A 19,633-nucleotide genomic window follows, 5' to 3' on the forward strand; every position below is an offset into this window, starting at 1 on the left:
TCGGGGGGATATTATCATTTTGATTCCCCAACTGGTGAAAAAGTTTCTTGCTCTTTTGCTGATTAATTGGTATACATTGGGGAGTAATCCATCATCACTATCATGAAGACTTTTCCCCTGGTGCTTTAGGTAGTTTGCCAACTATGTCCATCCCCCACTTCATGTGAGGCTAAGGAGAAATGATGGGGTGTAAAGGTTCTGCAGGTTGATGAAGAATATTGTTGTGTCTTTGGCAAGCGTCACACTTTTGAGCATGTAAGAAGGCATCTCTGTTTATGGTTGGCCAGTAGTATCCCATTCTTAATACCTTGCAACATAAGGATATGCCTCGAGTGTGTTTTCCACAATCTCCTTCATGTATATCTTTCAAAACTGTCATAGCTTCATCACCTTCTAAGCATCTTAGATATAGGCCTGCCATGGACTCTTTGTATAATCCTCCTTGGATCATCACAAAGCATGAGACTCTCATTCTGAATGCTCTATCGCTTTTTTATTCTTCTAGGATCATACCATTTTGGAGGTATTTTTTGATGGATTGGATCGAGGATCTTGAATGTTGATGGGGATCTTGGATGTTCGACCGAGAATTGGGATCATGGTGAGGGGATTGGAGATCAAGATCTTTGATTGTTACGAAGCTATGGGCGGTGTGATCCCCTGGTATCTTGGATGGATCTTCTATTTCCATAATCATTATGTGAACTGTCCGGATCTTGGTCTCTGATGGGATTCTGAGAGAATATCCTAGATTGGCTAGCGCATCTTCTTCAACATTATCTTCTCTGGCAAATTGATTCAAACTAAAGTTTTTAAATTCTAAGGCTAATGTTTTAAGTACTTGGAGATATAATGCTAATCGTTCGCATTTAACTGCATAGGATACATTGAAATGGTTAGTTATTAATAGTGAATCGACATATACCTAGAGATCCTTGATTTGAAGATCCTTGGCTAGTTGCAACCCGATGATTAGTACTTCATATTCTGATTTATTTTTACTTGCATCGAATCCACAACTAATGGATGCTCCATCTGTAAAGAGTGTCCATTTCCCCACATTTTCTTCATCTTGAAGTTTTTGAGCCTCTGATTATATCTACTTAGGTTGTAGATCATCACTGAAACCAGCCACAAAGTTTGCTAGTGCCTGTGACTTTATTGCCGATCTTGGCTCGTATTTGATGTCATATGTGTTGAGATTCACTGACCATTTGGCCATTCTACTTGACATTTCTGGTTTTCTCATGGAATTCTTAATATGATAGTTAGTTGTTACATGTATAGTATAAATTTCAAAATAATGCCTTAGTTTGGTGGAATTTGTGACTAATGACAGTATTAATTTTTCAAGGTGAGAGTAACTAGTTTCTGGATCCAAGAGACTTTTGTTTACATAGTAAATAGGGTGTTGATCTCCATCAATATCCTTAGCTAGGACTGCACTAACAACATTTGATGATACTGAAAGATAGAAGAGGAGTGGTTCCCTATCCAATGGTTTAACCAACAAGGATGTTGAACTTAAATATTTCTTAAGTTCTTGCAAGGCATCTTCATGTTCTATGGACCACTCAAATCTCTTGTTCTTCCTCAAGATTTCATAGAAGGGTTTGCACCTCTCTGAGGATCTTGAGATGAATCTATTTAGAGATGGAACTCTTCCTCTTTACCTTTGGATATCCTTGGTTGAAGTTGGGGATTTTAGATCGATTATGGCTTTGATATGCTCTGGTCTTGCTTCTATTTCCCTCTTAGTGACCATGTTGTCGAGGAACTTGCATGCCTTCATTCCAACGTGGAAATTAGATGGATTTAGCTTCATGTTGTATTCATATAATATGTCGAAGGCCTCTTCAAGATCCCTAAGGTGATCTTTAGCTCTTTTTTATTTAACCACCATAACACCGTTGTACACTTCCATGGTGTCCCCCAGTTTGACTTTGAACATCCTATTTACCAATATTTGGTACGTTGCTCCTGCATTTTTAGACCAAAGGGCATATAAATATAGCAATATATACATGTAGGAGTTATGAAGGCAGTATCCTCTTGATCAGATGGTTCCATTTGTACTTGTTGGAACCCAGCTGAGGCATCCATGAATGTTAGTCATTCAAGGCCTACCCCATGGCATCTATCATTGAGTCGATGTGTGGTAAAGGGAAAGGATCCTTAGGACATTCCTTGTTAAGATCCTTATAGTCCATACATACTCGCCATTTATCGTTCTCCTTTTGTACTACCACAACGTTGGACATCCACCATGGGAATTTGACTTCTTTGATCATTCCTATCTTAAGAAGTTTTTCAACTTCCTCTTGGATGATTTGGTTCCTCTTTGGTTCAATCTTCCATCTCTTTTAATGTATACGTCTGAAAAAAGGATCTATATTAAGTTTGTGAGTTATAATTTCTTTTTTTATACTTGTCATATCTTCGTGTTTCCATGTGAAGGTCTTTCTTCTGTCTTTTAACAACTTCACTAGGTCTTGCTCGATTTCTCCAGGTACTGAGGATCCTATAAGTATTTTGGCGTCAGGATCCTCAAGATCTAAGGGAACTTCCTTTATGTCTTGTTCTTTTTCTTGTAGTACATCTTGTTCCCTTTACTTTAATTGTTATGATTTTTGTGGTATCGTGGAAGGATTCATCGATGTCTTATAGCATTCTTTGGACTCTTGTTGATCACCAACGATCTTCCTATGCCCCAAGGAGTAGCCATCTTAACGCATTGGTGGTACACTGATGATACCGATTTCATATCGTGGACCAAGGCCTTCCTAATATCACATTATATGAAGACAGAGCATCAATAACACAAAACTATGGCATAGAGTTTACCCCTTCGATGTAGATAGGTAGGTTGATCTCTTCGATCGTGTGCTTTGTTTCACCGTTGAACCCTATCAACACTGAGGATTTTTTGATGATCTTGGATTCTGGGATGTTCATCTGGGTTAAGGCATCTAAGAGTATGATGTTTACTAAGGATCCTCCGTCCATTATGATCCTTTTAAAAAAGTGATTGGCGATGTAGAGAGTTATCTCCAGTCCAGCGTGGTGAGGATCTTGGATGTTCTCTCTATCTTGTTCATAGAAGGTGATTTCTTTCTCGTTTTTGATCGATGTGTTCTTCCAGGGTCTCTCTTCTTTTTCTGCCTTGGACACCTTAGCATGTCTTTTCGCTGTAGAGTAAGAAGTTCCACAGATGTCAGAACCTCCAGAAATAACATTAATTACCTTAGCATCTGAATGATGGGATCCTGGTTTTTTCAGGATCTCCTTAGCATCTTGTTCTTTTTCTCTGGATCTTTCATTCCTCCTTCCTAGGATCTCTATAATATATCATTTGCTCAGGAGATAGCTAACTTCCTCCCTGAGGGTTGTATAATTGTCAATGTTATGGCCAAAATCATCATGGTATGCACTGTGTTGGTCAAAAATCGATCAAATTAATATCAACCAAAGTGGATGAGAGGATGTGGTTTTGTAATTGAAGTAAGTATTGAATTAAGAACGAAATCGCACAAGTAATTTACTAGGAAAGCCTTGATCCTTGTTAGGATCTTTGGCACAAAACCTTGGGAGGTGATAATAATCACATGTCTTATTTAATTGTATTGATTGAAATGTAAGTTACAGAAATGGAGGTAAATATACGAGTACAAATCTTGCAGTAAGTCTAGTTGTGTGCAGTGTGCATAGTACATGTGTATTTGTAGTCTAGTCTAAGTAACTAAAAATTCGATATTTTTGGGATCCTCTTGAATAAATATAAGCACGTTGGTTTGACTTGGTATTTCCGTGTCTCAAGCCTGATTAAATCGTTTCTTCATTGAGAAAGAGTCTTATGTAGACCATTTCTACGCATGTGAGAAATAAGCAAGAAATAGCTGTTAAATTTTGTTAAGAAATAATAGTAATAATAATCAGGATTCTGACATATGTTTTGGGATCCTCATATATCTTTGAGATTCGGGATCCTGGATAGAATTGAGGATCTTGGCCCTAACAATTACCCCCAAATTATACCTTCCAATTATTTAAGTTAATTTTGAATATTTAAAGGTATAATTTTATTTAAACAGAGATAAAGTTTTTAAATTCAAACCCTAATGGATAGAATTTTATCCGTTTGATGCACATGAAGACACAGTCAAATTAACTCTCTCTCATTTGCTAGTAAGATAAATAGGGTAAATAGTGAAAAAATTTCCTTTACTTGCTCGTGTTCCCTTCGGATCGTCACCAGCTATCTCCGAAGTTATCTTTCTTATTCTTTCTTTTTTGTTTTTGCAATCTTTCAACAATGGGCAATAAGATTGCTCGTTCTCACGCCAGTATCACCTCCCATTCTGATAACGACTTCATCGACCAAAAGATCTTGGTCTATAATGAGACTTTCTCTTTCGATGATAAGGATATCGTGTCCTTGAAAGCTAATAGGGCTTTTCCCATGGATACAATATTTAGGCCATATGATGTTTTGATTCAGTCGGACTTTGTTTCGTCGTCTTGGGTATGTTTCCCTGAATACCCATTTTCTTTTGGTTTGAAATACCCTTTTTCTGGTATCATCTCTGAGTTTTTCGAAATCACTAAAATCTCATTCATCCAATCCACGCCTATCATTTAGATAATCTTGTTACGGACCAAACAGTTAAACCAATCCAATGATCTAGGCATAGGCTTAACTGAACTGACTCGTGTTTATGATCTTTATACCTTTGGGAACTACCACTTTTGCTCAATGTTAAACCCAATAAATCTACTCCTGTTCTGAAATCAAGACATAATGACGGAGCCTGGAAAGAGAAGTATTTTTTTGTGAGGCGTGACTCTATTTTCGGCGGGCTAATAAGGATCATTTGCAACATACATGATCCAAAGCTACTCACTCCAGTGCTCGATTTTACCTTTTGACCTGGAATATGACATGTGCAGCGGTCTGGTCTTGGTTATAAAGGAAAAGGTTGCCCCTATCTTCCTACAAAGAGGACTCAGATTGATCTCACTGTAAATACCCCAGGATCCCAGAAGAGAAAAATTGTTGAGGCCACAGATCTGAGCCTAAAAAAATCTTGGAGCCGAGGAGGCACTCAGGAAGCTGGTCTCCTTTTCTCAAGATTTAAGTATTTCCAGAATTATGGTCTTCGCTTTTTTATTATCTGATCTCGTTTTCATTGATGTTGTTCTCGTTTTAGGTCTTCGGCCACATTTCTCAGTCCACAGCTGACCTGAGGTTCAGGGCTGAGAAGGTCGAGCTAGCCTTAAAGGAGCAGGAGAGGGTATGGAAGGCCACCAATAAGGATAACCTAATAAGAGTGGAGCTTCTTAGCAAAGAGAAGGTTGAGAAAGAGGACGAGCATGCTACGGATATTGCATAGGTGATTGTTGAGGTGAAGGGTAGGGTTGTTGTGGCTCTTTGGGAAGAGAATATCAAACTTGCAGAGCATGTGGCTAATTCATGATCCTAGAATTTTTTTGGCTGGCATGAAGCCCTAGCCAAATTAATTGGTGAGCCTGTTAACACCAGTCAAGATCCTACAAGGCAGCTGAAGATGTGAGGAGAGGAGAAAGAGGCAAAGAAGGTTTTAGGTGATGGTAATCATATCGTGGTTTAGATTTGGTTTGAAAAACACTTTAAATGTTTCTTTTGGGGGCTGTAAGACAATTTTTTAATCTTTTTTTATGGGGTTGATGGGCAACCCCTTTTATCTGATGCTATGGTTGCTTATATCTTCTTGCGTGGCTGACATGATTAATGTGGTTGTAGTAGTAGGTATTTCGAGGATCCCTAAACGATTAGGACCTTAAAGAGTTCAGGTTTTTACAAGAACTCTTAGGATCTTATTAATCTAAGATAGTCATCTTCTTAGGATTTTGAAATAGTTAGGATGCTTAAAGAGTCAAATCTTTAGTCATAACGTAGAAAAATAGTTTTTAAGAAAGACGGATAGATAGAACCTGATGACCCTTAGGTTTATTTTTGACCTTTTGAAGATGTTTATCTTCGTATCGTAAGTTCGTCAGTTTCCTACAATCTTGAAGCTCGTTCAGTGAAGGATCCCTCTTAAGATAATTTAGTCTTAGGAATTTGTTGGGAAAAGTCCCTATTTTGCTTTTGTTGGGGAAAATCTCAATTTTAAGAAATATTGGGGAAGATCCCAACATAGAAAATAACTGGGGAAGATCCCAACTTAGAAAATAACTGGGGAAGATCCCAACTTAGAAAATAACTATGGAAGATCACAACTTAAGATAACATGAGAATGTTATAAACCGTATATTAAAGGTTAGGATCTTAACATATGTTCAGAAATAAGATGTTGCCAAGTTAGTAAGGCATGAAATGATCCCCTTATTCACATCCCATAGTTAGATATCGTGCACCCAAGCGAGGTGTAGAAACCTAAACTCGTGAGAAATAGCTCATTAACTCTTTAAATCTTAGAGGGGATTAAGTACCTTTAGTCGGAGGAGAGATGATCATTCTCTATTCATTGCGACTAGGATCCTTGAATTTATGTGAATTGCAAACGTTATGTCACACCCCCAAACCGGAACGGCGTAAACGTTCGGGAGCAGAGGATGTCATGCTAAGTGTAACATACACGTTCAGTTATCGTGTTATGTAATTTTAAAAGTAAATAATATTATGAAATTTTATATGATTATGAGCGTTGAGTTCTAACAGATAGTTTTTACTAGAATTGAAGTAAAACTATGTTTACAATCGTTCAGAAAGTGATGAGAAGTCTTATGAGATTCCGATCAAAAGTTAACTATTGAAATTAACGAAAATATAAAGTTGAAAATAAGTAAAGTTATATTACTGAAAGTTGTAAAGAATCTCGTTAGAAACATTTAGGCGAAAACCTCATCGAAATCTGAGTTATAACGAAGAAATTATGACTCCTTAAAGTTTCTTGACAGAACCGGCTCGACGCCGTATGACGTAAAAAGTGAGTTTTCAATAAACTACTTTTTAGCTTTAGTGGTCTAAATAAAAGTCATAGTATTCGTTAAACCGAGAATTTTCATAAAAAGAACGTCCAAATCTGACTTCTGTTGGAGCATGGAAATGCTCTACAAATAATGAGTGATAGTTAGGTTGTATTTTCCCTTTATTGTATTGTTGGTGTATTTGTCTCTCCCTCATATATAAAGGGAGAGGTGGACATTTTTTCTATTATGCACCTTCTTTCTCCCACCATTGTTCTTCATGAATATTATTATTATCTCTCTTTTCTTTCTCATCTTCTAAGAATTCTCATCATGTTCTTCATATTTTTATATTTTGATACACAATAAATCTCGAGATATTATTCTTCCGCATCCACCGTTCGTTATAAAAATGGGTTCCTACAATTGGTATCAGAGCCGTACCTTGAAGGTTTAATCGACTAGTTCAAGGGAACGACTCTCGTTCGGTGATTATCTTGAAGTTTTTCGTGTTTTTGCAATAATTTTCGGGTTCAAACCGGAAATTTCTGATGAGTTTTCTATTTATATGGGGTGATTCTTAATTATTAGAATAATTATGTTGCTGCTGCTCACTCAAATTCACTGCTGGAAATTTATGTTCTTGGTGTTCTTAGTATTTTTCTGTTGAAGAAATGAAGAAAAATGGGAGAAGAAATTATTTTTGTGGTCTCAAATTGTTGAAGAAATTGTTCCAGAGAGTTCTTGTATTCTTAGATGAGAAGACACAAAATAATGGGCTTATTTTCTTGAAGAAAGTGGAGAAAAGCATCTCTTTATTGAAGTTTTTTTTTACCCAGCAACTATTATTCTCAAAGGTATGAAGTTCTTGTTCTTCATAATTTTAGTGCTGTGAATCTTTGATCTGAAGATGTTTTGGACGTAATATGTGTTTGCATAAAGCACTTTGTCCTTTTTTTGCTCTTTTGGGTAAAGAGTACTCCACTCACTTTTACCTTCCCAAGTAAAAACCATGTGACTATGACAAATCTCATCACCTTTTGTCCCTAAAAACCCCCTATACACTCCTCATCTTTGCCTTCCAAAGACCACTTTTTGACTTAAAATGTTTTATAAAAGATTCCCTCAATAAAATATGAATAAATGGCCTTTGCGGTACCATTTTTCATTAAAAAATAGCATTTTTCGTCATCTGTTCAGCCCTTCTCGGACCCCCGAACCGCAGCCAAAAACTACCTACCGGGGCCTCCTAAGAAGCCTCCCCGCAGCCCTTCTTAGCCCTTGATCTGAAGTCCCTCTTAGTGTAAGTCCCCAAAATGCTTGTGTATCAATCAGATTCGTTTGATGGTGCGGAATCCCAATCAAACGGATGATGCCAGATAAAAATAGAAGAGAAGGAGAAGAAGAAGATGACGAATCTTGTATTATTTGATGATTAGAATGTAGATCCAAATACAAGATTCACACACACTAACACACACTCACTTCTCTCTCTCTCTAGAATACCTTTGATTTCACACACTTAAGCTCCTTTACATGAGATTCACGCACACACACACATAAGCTCCTTTCTCTCTCTACTATTCCCTTACCTCACACCCCTCACCCCTATATATACATGAGAAACATTGGCCGTAAACAGGGTTTACGGCCGTAAACATGTTTACGGCCGTAAACACCCACCTGGCCGTAAACCTGACCGTAAACTCATAAAATATTACAGAAAAATACAATCAACTAGAAAAGCAAAGTATAAACCAATATTTTGACCCAACACTTAGGCTTGGTTCGCAGCCTTCCCTTTGCCTGCTGACCGAAGTCTTCTGACCCGCAATATACCCTTCTCAACTTTGGACCGAAGCCACCCTTCTTAGCATTCTGACCGAAGTCTCGGATCAGCAGCGTCGGAGCGCAGCTGCTATCCGCAATTCGGACCGCAGGCTAGCATACCTCCTTTGCACCGCAGTTTAGCTGCTCCTCGCCTACCGCAGTCTCACCTTCTTTTCATCTGCAGCCTACCTAGCCTCGGTACCCACACTTCTGATCCGCCTTCCTTTGCGTCCGCATCCAAATCACCATCCGCACCCGACACCCCTCATCCGCAATCACCTCCCACCGCAAACTTCAGCCTTCCCTTCTCCTTTCAGCTTCCTCCTCCCCTCCTCCTTCCTCCTTCCTCCTCCCCTCCCCTCCTTTTTTTTCCTCCCCTCTCATCAGCCCTTCCCTTTTTTTTAAAAAAAAACCCCTCTTTTTTTATTTAAACTTCATTTTTTTATTCAGCCATTTTTTTGTATTATTTTTTTAAATTTTTTTTCTCAGCCAATTTTTTTTAACGACATTTTTTTTATTCAGCCAATTATTTTTTTTAACACCAATTTTTTTTATTTAGCCAATTTTTTTAAAAAAACCAATTATTTTTTTTAAACCAATTATTTTTGTTAACACCAATTTTTGCCACAACCGAACCTTAGATTGTTACATTGGTTCATTTCATGCCGATTATTTTTGGAAGATTACTCCATACCACAGTCGGACTTTATATTATTCCTTGTGATGCTTGCACCACAACGGCGATTGATCAACAAAGTTGTTTCGCATTCTTCACTTTATGGGATATTATGACTTGGCGCTCTTGATCTTTGGTTGACGAATCATGTATCTTGAGCATGTGGACTTTATTTTCTATTGAATACCACTACGAGAGTTCTGGCACTGCAGTTTGGATATTTTTGGTATTTTCGGCACAACAGAGATATTCTTCATGCAATGATTCTTCGTTCTATGGTATTTGTTCATGCAGCTTCAGCAACTATATCACCCATCTTCTCATGACCGCAGAGTATCTATTTTACTCTATTTCTCGTGTCTTATAGAGACCCTTCATACATCTAGGGAGAGCACTCTTAGCTCTTGATATCCGACACTCTCCACCCGATGGTTTGTTGATTTTTGATATCCGGTCGTTGGTTATCAAAAATAGGGAGAGAATATCATCCGGATTTGATTACTATGATTGTTTGAGTTTGGATTTTTGAAGACTTCTGAAGACGATTCTTTATTTAGTGATGCGATGTGGCACTTATTTTTTGACTTTACGGATCAAATTTTTGGCATTACTCGATGTTTTCAAATTCAGATTATTTATTATTCGGACTCTACCACAGGATGATTTTGTGTTTGCATCCGGTTCAGATTTTATGGTTTCACGAGTTTGGATTTGTGATATGTTGAATACGAAGATTATTTTGGCGATGTGACGTGGCACTTATTTTTGATCCTTGGATCAAATTTTTGGGATTGTTGGACCTTGTTTTTAGACTCACATTATTTTTATCCGGACTTCATTTTATGGATGCTTCACATTTTTAGCAGGTTATTCTTTGAAGAATCTTCGTGTATTATGATTCGAGAACTCGAGATGTTTTTCAGACTTTTTGAAGCCGAAGTGTTTCTTTTATTGGATCTTCTACTTGCTCATAGTGACCTTCTTCTTCCGGTGATTATGACTGGTTTGAAGATTTGGATCTTATTCTTTCTGCTTCATTGGTTGTGCTTTGAAGCCGAAGACCTTCATTGTTTAGAGATTCATGGCCAGTTTTAGACTTCACAGACACTTCAGAGTTTCAGAGACATTTCAGCATTTGGTTCTCATTATGTTTCATTTTATTACCACACTTGCTAGTCGGATTACTGTATTATAGCCTTGTATCACTTGTTGTATCTCTCATCATTTGTAAGCATTTAGGGAGAGAATGTTGGAGTATGGAAATGCTCTACAAATAATGAGTGATAGTTAGGTTGTATTTTCCCTTTATTGTATTGTTGGTGTATTTGTCTCTCCCTCATATATAAAGGGAGAGGTGGTCATTTTTCTATTATGCACCTTCTTAAAATGTAATCTCTAGAGAGAGAAAGTGGTGAGATTTCTCCTATTCAGGGAAAGTTTCTTTCTCCCACCATTGTTCTTCATGAATATTATTATTATCTCTCTTTTCCTTCTCGTCTTCTAAGAATTCTCATCATGTTCTTCATATTTTTATATTTTGATACACAATAAATCTCGAGATATTATTCTTCCGCATCCACCATTCGTTATAAAAATGGGTTCCTACAACTTCCTATGAGGAAGTTATGATTTTTCTACGATTCGGTATAGCAGTAGACAACTAAAAACTCGAAATAAAGATTGAGTGATTTTTAGCCGACACAACCTAAACGAGAATCGAAGGTCTCGTCAATAGTAGTACAACGGTAAAAAGACAGACGAAAACGGACATCGGATGAAGAAGTTATGAATTTTTAACAGACTTTTCATGTCCCGTCCTGTTAAAAATATAACTTTAAAAATTAAATCAAAATTAGCCGACGGAGTCTAAACGAAAGTTGTAGAGTATAATCTCACCTACGCGTGGATATAAAGAACGTAAAAAACGGAGCTCATATGCGAAAGATACGATTTTTTGAAGTTTATGGCCCAAATATCGAGACTAGTCCGAGGAGGTACGCCCCGCGTAGAGGCTTACGCCCAGTGTTCGCATGGCAGGGCCTCAGATTGACCACGTCACCCATCTTTGCATGGTAACCACGTAGCAGACACATCCGAGCCACGTGCCCTCCTTTCCGAGAATCAGATGTGTGTCTCGTACGCCACGCGTATTGCGAGACTACGCCCCGCATAGTAAGGTGCTTCCGACCCTATATAAGGGATGCGAAGCTGCCCGTATTTTGGTTGCCATTTTTCAATCTCTTTCACTCTAAAACCCCTCTCTAGCCTACTTTTAACCCCCGAAGTCCCGGTATCATCCCCGACACCCGAAGCAAGTCCCGACGCTCCGAAGTTCCCGAGAAAATCATATTTTCAAGTCGAAACTCTGTCCGTGTAAGGCCGGTTTTCAACTAAAATTCCCCGTTTTCATCAAAGAAAGTCATTTTTAGACACGAAGTGCTGCCCAAATTACTATTTTAACCTCCGGTTATTTCATGGTAAGTTCAATATATATGAATAATTGTATGTTATGTGTTACATATGCTATGTGCTTTTCCATGTTATTTTCCCGTGTTATTATTTCGTGTTATTTTGATAGCAAAGTTGTACCTTTGGCCATGTGATCAGTGAAAGGACTTAGATTCACAGTGGTATTGGTATGTAGCCTCTGGCGATGTAGAGCATGTCTCGCAAGAGAATGACTTCTACCCCTATGGCATTGGCAGAAGGTTAGATAGGGCTGAAAGCCTGAAATCTACCAAAATGTTTAATCAGAAATTGTATGTCTTCTGTGCCATTTGGGCCGAAGTGTTACTGATGTATATCAAGTATTGAAATTGTTATGTCTCATTGATTGTATATCTTTGAATCAAATCATTGATTGATATGGAAAACTTGTCGCATGATTCACATATGCCTTTGTTGTTTCTTGTTCCCTTTGCTTCTGCCATATTGAAGTATATATATGGCATAACGTTATATTGTATCTATTATTAAACTCAGTAAGCGTCACCTCTTACCCCTCTCAGTGTTTAACAATTGCAGGTAATAAGCATCCAGTATAGTCATATACTGTTGGAAGATTTAGAATAGTTTATACTATTACTTTTGTACTTGGGTTTACGTTTGTATAAAAGCTTTAATATCCTGGGTAGTTATGTAATATACTAAAACTTAGTCGGTTTGTATCCAGTCTTTTGTAATCAAATTATCAATGTAAAATATTATTTTTTAATATGCATGTAGCATGTTTTGGAGTAACTTAGAGTAACAATGTCTTTAGTATGAAAGTTTGGGTCTTTCACTAAGTATCACAACACATGCATCATAGTAATCAAAGTAACAACAACCATCGTATTGATAATATAATATTTACATTATGTTCAAAACATTACTTGAAATACAGTAAAAGTACAACAAAAGTTAAGACGTAAAGCTCCGTCTTCGCAACGCCTGAGAGAGAGTACCTGTCAACTAACGACCATGAGAATACAAGTGGTTTGTAAAAGTGTCAACATTAAAGTTGGTGAGTTCATAATTATTTTTGTTATAAAAAGTATACTCTTGGCTCTTTAGAAAAGTTCGCCGGTTCCTTCAGAAAATCCTATATTTTCTTAATAAGTAAAATGACTATAGTTAATCCTTCTGTAATCATTTAGTGAATATAAATTATATATAAGATCGATTAGACAGTTGAATGTGTGAATCTACCCTAAGCCCACAACCAAACAAGGAACAGGAAACGAGGCAGAAGTCACACATTCCACTGTCTACCGGATCTTTATTATATATAATTCTAATGTATTCATCAAGTAATTACATAATTAACATTAATGAATCTCTAGTAGAATGGTAACCACAATAGTTCATTCTATAATTACTTAGTTTATACTAACTATATATAAACTAATATCGAATGGACAGTTGAATGTGTGAATCTGCCCTAAGCCCATAACCAAACAAGGAACAGGAGGTAAGGCGGAAGTCACACATTCCACTGCCTATCGGATATTAATTATATATAACTCTGATCTATAAACTAAGGAATTATAAAATTAACCATTTAAGGTCCTTTATGTTATACTAGTTTAATAAGAAATATTAAACCTTTTATAAATAAATTTCTAGTTCCACCTACTTAATGTTCCATCCGAAAAGTATGTTTTTGTACTAGAAAGTGGTATGTTGTATTTGTATGTTATGACCTGACCCATACCTGTTACCCCCTATGATTACTTGGTGTATACAGATTATATATATATATATATATATATATATATATATATATATATATATAACTAAGATCAAATAGATTGTAGACTGTGTGAATCTGCTCTAAGCCGACAACCAAACAAGGAACAGGAAATGAAGCGGAATGCACACATCCTACATCCTGTCGGATCCGATTAATATATAACCCTAATGTATCTACCGTGGAATCATAAAGTTAGCATTATAGGCCCCTTTTCAAACTGTATGTTCATGTTACTAGAAAAGTTATATAGTGTAGTCCTATTGTTCAGTAAAAACACTAGAAGTTATGAAATCCCGTACTTTAAACGCCTTAGTCAATACTGTTGAGAGTTTTATATTTTGTTATGTTTTATTTGTTATAAACGGGTACTTTGTAGATGTACCCTTTTAAATAAAACCCGGTACTTTGCATATGTACCCCAGTACTTTGTAGATGTACCCTTTTAAATAAAACCCGGTAATTTGTAGATGTACCCCATATATAACCCTAGTACTTTGTAGATGTACCCTTTTACATAAACACATACTAAAAGTATTATTATATTTTGTTGTAAACAAATGAATTGATGGCACGTTCCTTTCCTAGTTTACTTGGAGTGTAAAGTATATGTACGTGAATCATATATTGTTCCTTCTTATTGAGAGAAAAACTTGAGACACACTTGAACAAACGTTAGGACAAGTATAGTTGCGGAATAGTTTATCTCAAAGGATCTAAAAGCTCAACAATAATAATAAGTTAGAGTTAGATAATTAGAGAGTTAGGTACGGAAATGTAAGGAAATATAAATGACAGCAGGTATTATATCAAGTATACACATAAGTTCATTCTTAACAAGGAATGCATTCAGACCAAGTTAGTAAGTGAGATCAAACTTAGTGATTAAGTCAAGAATGACTTGCTCCGAAGAGAGATAATATTTAGTTATATTCAAGTGAACTTTGAGAGTAAGAAGGAGATGAGAGTAATAACACAAGATATGAGATTCAAGATGCGTAGTGTTATCTAAGCGTAGTCATGCAAGGCATACTGGACAAAAGAGAGTATTCTATGAAAAGCAGATAAAGAGCTAAACTAAGAAAGCTAGATAGTGAACTGCGGATGATGATGACTTTGGATGGGGTTGCTGAACAGAGTTGACTGCGGATCTTGGAAGGCTGCGGTAGACCAAGTTTAAGAGGGTCACTTTTATGATTCAACAATTTCCCCCTAAGTGACCTCTTTAACTTTTCTTCAGTTATCGAGTTTTAGGAACTTGATGAGAATCCACCAAAACTTTCTGATATTCTCTAACCAGGTGACTCTCCTTAAAATTTCTAACTTGACTTCGGCAGTTGTGTGTTTTGACTTTTGAACTGCGGTTCGACAAACTTCAAGTTGCTTCCTTGTGAGACGATTCATGGCAGTCATAGGAACGAAATATTTGGTTTCATTGACCTTTCGTTTAAAAATGACTCCAAGATCTGGGAAGTTTGTTGCACCCAGAGATCTTTCTTGATAACCTTCAGTAAGCATCGGTGCAGGGTCAAGTGGTGGTAGATCGAACTTTTTGGCAAGGGCAGGGTGAATGTTTGCATCAATCTTTGCGAAGTCACAGACAGTTTCCCTTAGAAATGTGCTTGCCCTCTCAAATGTTATCTTCATCTTTGGATACTTTTCTGTTTTGTTTTGGAACACCTTTGCTATCAGGAAGACTTCTTCTGGATTCATGCATGGGAAGTCAGCTTGGGTGCGGACGTAGTCCTGATTCCTTCTTGTAAGAGTATACTGGATAAAGTCAGCTTTCATGAATTTCTGGGGCTTAAAGTTCTTGACTGCGGATGGTCTATCATTAGACCATATTTTCTCTATTGAAAAAGCATGTTTAGCATCGAATCGATTGTGTCTTTCGAATTCCATGGGCAGTCTCTTGTGATTAGGTAAGCTGCGGTAAAACTGCTCAAATACAGTGAAGTATTTTGCATTGGGGGAGATTAAAACATCCCAGTAACCGTCAGGTGGGGGTTCAGCAAAAGTAAGATAGGGTTTATAGTCATCATTCAGCAATCTTCGGTGGGGATTGATCCAAGAATTGACTAAGGATTCATCCATGGTGATGTTGAATCCGTTTTCTCTCCAGATTAGCTCAGCAAATTTGGCTGCTTTCCAGTCGGCTTTCTTCGGTTTCGTTGCAGGAGAATCATTGGAATGTTCGGATGACATGTTGGATGCTAAGTTCTTGAAGTAGGGAGGAGTCTCCGGTCATTCAGGAGAAGGATTAGATTCTTGAATGATTTCCTGTTGCGGTGGTGACTGATGTTGCGGTGGTGTCTGATCGCTTGGATTCTTGTGAGGAGATGGTTGCAGTGAAGGAACTTTTTCATTTATGACAGGGGAGCTCTTATGTTGGTGAGAGATGATGTCTGAATGATGGTCTTCATCACTTCCCCCTCTTGAGGAATGCATAGTCGGGGATTCCTCAAGCCATTGCTTAAGACCATCGACTTTAGCACACACATCCTGGAATTGAGCTTTGAGTGCCTCAGCCAGTTGCTGATTGTTTGGAATGACGATGTTGAAGAGTAGTCGATGAATCTCCTTGTTAAGTTGAAGAATCTCAGGACCATTAAAGTTGGAAGATAGAGAGCGTCGAAGGCTGTTGATGGTAGATTGTAGGACCGAGATGGTGGACTCATAGGCAGTATGAGTTTCATCTATCAATTTCTTCGAATGAGTTGACTGATCCGCAATGGCTGTTTGAAGATCTGCCTTGATTGCGGATACCTCAGAGATGAGGCGCTCTGCAGTAGCCATAAACTGCTGATGGTCAGTCTTACGACTTGTATCCAGAGATCGAATTCCCATTTCAACTTTCAGAGAAATTCGCTCAGCAGCTAGTCGTTCACGAGTTTCAAGTCATTCGATCCTTTCAATAAGTGACTGCGGTCCTGGTATGTCTTCAGGTTGCGGTTGAGTGGGCTTAACCGCAGCAAGAATATGATCTACTTTGGCTTGTAGACTCAGAAATTCTTTTCTGGACACAACAATCTTCCTTTTCTTCTTTTTCTCTTTAGGCTTGGAGGTTGAGTGTTGAGAGCCACTCGAAGCTTCTTCCTCATCAAACATCATTAAGTCATCATCAGAAGGGGTAGGCTGAATTACCTCATTGATATCAAAGTCATCGAACCCTAATGTAGGTGCGGAGCTAACTTCGATTGCAGTTCCATCATCTTGAGAATCTCAAACATTTGGAGTTGGAGGGAGTTTTGATGAACCTTCACCACCAAGAGTGGTCTGAGCATTGCGGACCGTCTCAGCCATTATGGACATCCACTCCTGTACTTTCAGAATTGTGGTTACGGTGTTGGCGTTGTTAATGGCGTCTGACCAATACTTTGCCACTGATTGAATCTCTTGCTGTTTTTGTTGAAGCTGCTTGGTCTGTTGATCCTTTCTCGCTTGAACTGCCCTACGGAAAGCGGAATATTTATTTTCTTCAGCTTCATTGGTTGGCTTGTATGTACTCCATGAATCATTAAGATCAATTCCGCCAATTCCTTGAAAACGCACCGAGGTGTCCCTCGGGTCCACGGATCCTTGCACAATTGTGCTCACCGTGCCTAAACCACTTGGAAAAGATGTAAGCAGAGTAGGATTTCCTGAGCTTCCTTGTTCTCCTTGACCCGTGGTCAAGTCTGGCCTCGGCTCAGTTCTGGCAAGGGCTGAAGAATTGCCCTGCAGTTGGGAAGGTGTTGGAAGTGTGTGGGTTACTGACAAAAGGATGGAGTTCAACTCCTCAGGTGAAAAGAAATGTAGACGGGAAGCCCTGGAGACCTTAGGGCGAGAACCAGTTCCATCCCCTTGGGAGTGAGCTAGGGGTGAGTCTCCACGATCAGCTGAAACAGACACACTCTCTGTGCCTGAGTAGATTTCGATGGTTGAATTGAATGGGTCTGCGGCCACCCCAAGGACTACCAGAGCCTTTTGAGAGGCTGCGGCATCAGTCCGGTCACGCATTTGGTCAGTGGATTTGGTTTTTCTTTTCTTGAGGATAGCAATGGGTTGTGCGTCATCATCAGAATCACTCATAAGTTCCATGGAGGGAGAGTGAGATTGATTGTCATCTGACTCGTCATCTGAAAGCACAGTTTGGTTGAGTTTCCTTTTCTTTGATGGTTCAGTGTTCTTGGAAGCATCTTTCTTCTTTGGGGTTCCATGTTTCTTGGTGATGTTGCGGAGGCCTTGGTTGGCTGAGGCTGCCTTCTTGAGCCTTTTTGATAAAGGTAAGTTGGATAGAGTGGTGGAAGATGGAGCTGCGGTACTACCAGGATTGATGGGTGCGGATGAGGTTTGTCAGCTCTGACTAGGTAGAGGCGGGGTAGGAAGGTATGGGTCAATACCTTCCGTAGCCTCTATGTGATCTGTGACATCAATGGTTTCAAGTCCAAGTGTAGACAATATGTGGACTGGTAGTCGTCTAATGGGTCCAAAAATAGATTGATCTTTAGAAGGGTTGTACCTTTTTAGATCTCTGGTGATGAATAGGTTGACATCGTTGCCCATGCTCAGTTCTGCATCAGCATGAAGATCTGAGATGCATAGAGACCAGAATCTTGAAAAGGTGAGCTCGGTAGGATTTTCTCTTGGACTTTCCTTGGGGATGTACTGCAAGAAGTCATCCCACAGGATCTGACCGTAGTTGACATCGTGGCCGGTAAAAATACTCCATACTAACTCTAACAGCTTGAGGCCCATGTTATCAGTGCCTCTGGTTCTTCCGGAAAAACTGCGGATCACGAAATGGCAAACGAACTGCCATACCGCAGGCAACTGATTCTTCTTGAATTTGCCTATGCCTTTCAGCTTCTTTTGGTAACCCATCTGGTAAAGTGCAGATAGAATGTCGGCCATGTTTAGGGTGAAGAACTTTGTTGAAGGATGAACTAACAGATTGATGGCGTTGAGAAATTTCTGTTTGGTCAGAATAACCAAAGAATCATTCACCAGATTCAGATGCACCTCTTGAAGGTTGTTGAGAGGGAGATATGCAGAGAAAGCACATTTGAAGAGTGTTGATAGCGGTACCACATCTGTGAAGGTGTCAAAAGGACCAAACAATGGATGATTTGACAGGAACTTGATCATCAACTTAATTGGAGCATTGTAAGAAGCATGCTCATCGAACACTGCCCTAAATTTGCTTGAAGATACCCGATTTCACCATTTTTATAAAAAAAATCTGAAGAACTTGCAGGAAAACAGGGTGCAAGAAGATGAAGGAGATGAAGTTCGTCTTGAGAGTTTTCAGAAAGCATAAAGCTTTCTTGGGGAAGAAAAAGAGGGTTTTACAGTGGCGGATTTGAAACTTTATTGATTTTACCCTAAGTGGAATCGGATAAAAAAAAACGTTTAGGTTGTTTATTTAGATTAGGAGAAGCAATCTCAGCCACAGATGAGTAAATTAAAAGATTTATTTTATTTTTTGAAATTTTCCAAAAAAGGTTGCATTTAATGAAATGTCAGTCCCTATAACCTCACGTCTGAAGAACGTGTGGTGACGGGTTAATCCGTTGTACAAAGGATGAAGATGTAATGGATTTGACGTTTTGGGGGTAATAGGAAGAGACGGTTTAATAAAAAAGATTTCTTAAAAGAAATTTTTATGGAAAATTGTTCTTTTTGTCATCATACCCAAAATAGGTCTGACACAAGGTTTATTTGAAAAGTAGAACTAAGACAGTGATATGCTACACAAAGAATGTTTTTTTAGAATGTTTTTCTTATTTAATGAAGGATCATTAAATAGCACACAACTTTTCAAGAATTTATGAAGTAGTTGAGAAATTAATCAATTTGATTGCGGATTGAGACTTCATTGCGGATGGATCTTTTATTATTGCGGATGGATGGTTAGATGACTGCAGTAGAAGAACAGAGGAGAGCACTTAAACAAAATTAGTAACAAC

Source organism: Lactuca virosa, chromosome 5 (assembly GCF_052849685.1).
Source record: "Lactuca virosa cultivar CGN04683 chromosome 5, Lactuca_virosa_CGN04683_v6, whole genome shotgun sequence".
NCBI lineage: Eukaryota > Viridiplantae > Streptophyta > Magnoliopsida > Asterales > Asteraceae > Lactuca > Lactuca virosa.